The following is a 3,808-nucleotide window of genomic DNA, read 5'->3' as shown; positions in this document are numbered from 1 at the left end:
CTACCTACCTCAGTTTGTTCTCTCAGTGCGTATTTTCCTCTTTCCTCCTTCACCTACCATAGAATATTTAAAGAGAGAGAGCAACAACTAAGGCAGATGACTACACGCTGTTAGCTTATGAGGGGAGCGCTCCCCTTTCCTCTTTGTTTAATTTTGAAAACGTGGTCTTACCCTTCAGTTTCTACAGCTAGTGTCAGGAGTAGTGTCCAAATTCCGGAAATTTTCCCCCAGCATGGTGCTCCTATGTCAGAGGAGGTTGACTAGGACTTTTCCTGTTTCCCTGGAAAAGGGACTAGGGCTCCTGGCTGAGTACAAAGAGGGCCTAAATACACCACACTTTCAAGGGAACCACAACAAAGGGCTTTCTGAAAATCAACAGAACCAGCCCTACTACGATCACCACCACCTCAACCACACCCCTCCAACCTTTTTTCTTTTTTTTTTTTTTAATTTTTTTTTTCAACGTTTATTTATTTTTGGGACAGAGAGAGACAGAGCATGAACGGAGGAGGGGCAGAGAGAGAGGGAGACACAGAATCGGAAACAGGCTCCAGGCTCCGAGCCATCAGCCCAGAGCCTGACGCGGGGCTCGAACTCACGGAACGCGAGATCGTGACCTGGCTGAAGTCGGACGCTTAACCAGCTGCGCCACCCAGGCGCCCCGTTCCTCCAACCTTTTTTCAATGTAATCTAACAAGGAAAGAGAGAGGATAGAAAGTTGGAATTAAGCGCTACCAATCTCATGGGTCCTTGGTAAGAGATATTTCTGTACAAGACTGAAATGATATGGTTCCTTATCCTCACAAGGCCAAGAGATAGATGGGGTTGCAGAATAATAACTTTTAGAGAGACTAAGTGTATCTGAAAAAGAGGAAACCGGCATCTCCCTCTCGGATGGATGGCCACCGAATTATACAATCTGAAGTCCCATACTGGGGTTGCTATCCAAGTGGAATGTAGTAAAAGATCTTCTGGGGGAGCTTAGCATGCTTCTCCTAGAGTTTGGGGGCATCCATGAACGTAGAGCGTGGTGCCTGCTGCTTGTCTGAAGATGTATGAAAACAGACTCCTTGCTGGTTAGCACTGGGAAAAAGATGGAAACAACACCTATCAGAGGATTCACAAGAGAGCTCCCGTAGGTCCCATGGTTACTATCTGGGAGATGGAGTTAGAGGAACATGGACTTAGAGAGAGAAGCAGACTTTGGGGGCTGCCCAAGGAGCTGTCAGGAAAAAGGAAGTGAACCTTCCTTTTACTCTGAGACTACCCCTTTCCCCAGAGAACATGTTGGAGGCATGGTTCATGGGTGGGGACAAAGGAAGACACACCTACCCTCTTGAAGATGGTCCTCAACAATAGAGAAGTCCAGAGGAAGATGGACAATATCCACCAGGAATTCCAATCACATTGTCTATACAGACACTACCACACCAGCAACAGAAAGATCCAGATGAAACCAGACCCAACCAAAGGACAAGAAGGGATTCCCTCTTACCATTGACTCAGGCCCATAAATCTAATGAGATCTTGCTCCTCCATCCTTCTCCCTGGCCCCAACCTAGGCTGGTTGAGCAGAATGCCTCCCCCCTCAACCCTAGGAGCTGTTTAGAGAAGAGGGAGGAAGGCTGGTTCTCATAAGGATGAACATGCTATGGGGATTTATATTGGGAATGTGGGGAGAGAAACATTAAATATTCAGAAATGTGCAGAACATTTCCACCCTCAGAATTGTCCCACCCAAAATGACAATAGCAATCCCTATGGGAAACATACTGGCAGACCCAGGAGAGGGAGGAGGTGTGTATCTTAGGATAAACTATTTCTCCTCCCCACCCCCACCTCTTGCCTATCACCTCCCTCTCTATTCCAAGGTGCCAGGTTCGATGAAAAGTGAAGAGGCAGGTTACACACACCTGCCCCCGATCTCCCAGGACTCAGGTCAAACCTGTGGTTTCAAAGAGAAAGGAGATTAGATTTAAATTGAATCTGAGACTTACACTTTAAAAAAAATGCACTGAAATTTTTATAACTGAAAGAGAGCAGAAGGTTATGGAACCCATGAAAAATGTCAAAGAGTAGGAAGTGGGAATTCAGTTGAACGCTATAGAAATCTATAGACGCTATAGAACACTATAGAAACCTTCAATTGGAAGGTCGCCTGGGTGGCTCAGTCAGTTAAGTGTCCGACCCTTGATTTCGGCTCAGGTCAGGATCTCACTGTAGCCATGAGTCACATGCAGAGAGTCAGGACGCTGAGGCTTTTCTTTCCAGGCAGCAGTTTTATTCATGCCACCATGGGCTCAGTGGGCTAAGACCCCAAAAGGCTGAGCCCTGACCACAGGGGAGGGGTGGGGGGAAGTTGCCTTTTGCACAATCTTTGCTTCTTTGTCTTCCATATACGTAACATACAGTCTGAATGGGTGGTCTATGTCACAGAGTGGTGAAGAAAGTCACACATGCCCACATAGCCAGATTGCCTTCCCTTGTCTTGAGGTTTTCACCACATTCCTTAGAAAGGAGCTCTACCACATCATGGCTGTGGGATCGAGCCCCACATTGGGCTCCACACTGGGCACGGAGACTGCTTAAGATTGTCTCTCTCCACCCCTTGCCCACTCGCGCACTCTCTGTCTCATTCTCTCTCGCTCTCTCACTGTCTCTAAGAAAGAAAGAAAGAAAGAAAGAAAGAAAGAAAGAAAGAAGGAAGGAAGGAAGGAAGGAAGGAAGGAAGGAAGGAAGGAAGGAAAGAAAGAAAGAAAGAAAGAAAGAAAGAAAGAAAGAAAGAAAGAAAGAAAGGGAGAAAATACAAACATTTCATGCTTATGCCCCACTTAGTTAAAACTCCTCAGTTACCTCCTCCATAAAGGGGAGTGGGGTCATGGTTTTCAAACACTCCAAGGAAGGAAGGTCACAGAGAATGTTTCTGTCTGCCTCACTGACCACTGCAGATAAGCAGCTGTTGTTCACCCCACTTGGAAACACTGCATCCTGTTTCCGCCAAGGGCCCTGGGTGGAGACCACAGGCCGCCATCTAGGGTTGTGGCAGTTGGATGGGAGCTCATTGGAAGCCTAATAGGGGTGCTGGCCATGGGCACAGACGCTGCACTCCTGTTAAAGGGTGGCTGTGAGTAATGAAATGGGTTTTCCTCTCCCCCTGCCATGGCAGGTGCTCAATATCAGACCCACTCTAAATGACCTGAGAGGGAAAATGACCGGGTCAGAGCAAGCTGAGCTGGGATGAAGAGGCTTGGGGGGCAATTGCGTCTGATACACCTCATGATTTACTCTGACCTTCTGTTCCTCCAGCCTGTTCCGGGTTGTCTCAGCTCACACAAAACATAAAAACTCAAATCCCAGCTTCCCTTGGGATTCTTCCTAACTCCCTCCCTTTCAATCTTTTCATCTACACTTAGAAAAGCAAGTTATTGCAGAATGCCCCCGCTAATACCATATCAGAAAACACCTCGTAAAAACTACCACTTGGCATAGATTTTTGGGAGGACAATTTAGCAATATCTCTTAAGATTCAGGGGTGCCTGGGTGGCGCAGTCAGTTAAGCGTCCGACTTCAGCCAGGTCATGATCTCGCTGTCCGGGAGTTCGAGCCCCGCGTCAGGCTCTGGGCTGATGGCTCGGAGCCTGGAGCCTGTTTCCGATTCTGTGTCTCCCTCTCTCTCTGTTCCAAGCTGCCCCTCCCCCGTTCAAGCTCTGTCTCTCTCTGTCCCAAAAATAAATAAACGTTGAAAAAAAAAATTAAAAAAAAAAAGATTTAATGTGCTCACCCTCTGACCCAGCAGTTCTTCTGGGTA

Source organism: Felis catus, chromosome B1 (assembly GCF_018350175.1).
Source record: "Felis catus isolate Fca126 chromosome B1, F.catus_Fca126_mat1.0, whole genome shotgun sequence".
NCBI classification, from domain to species: Eukaryota; Metazoa; Chordata; class Mammalia; order Carnivora; family Felidae; genus Felis; species Felis catus.
The sequence above is the reverse complement of the archived record's forward strand: the minus strand, read 5'-3'. Positions refer to the sequence as shown.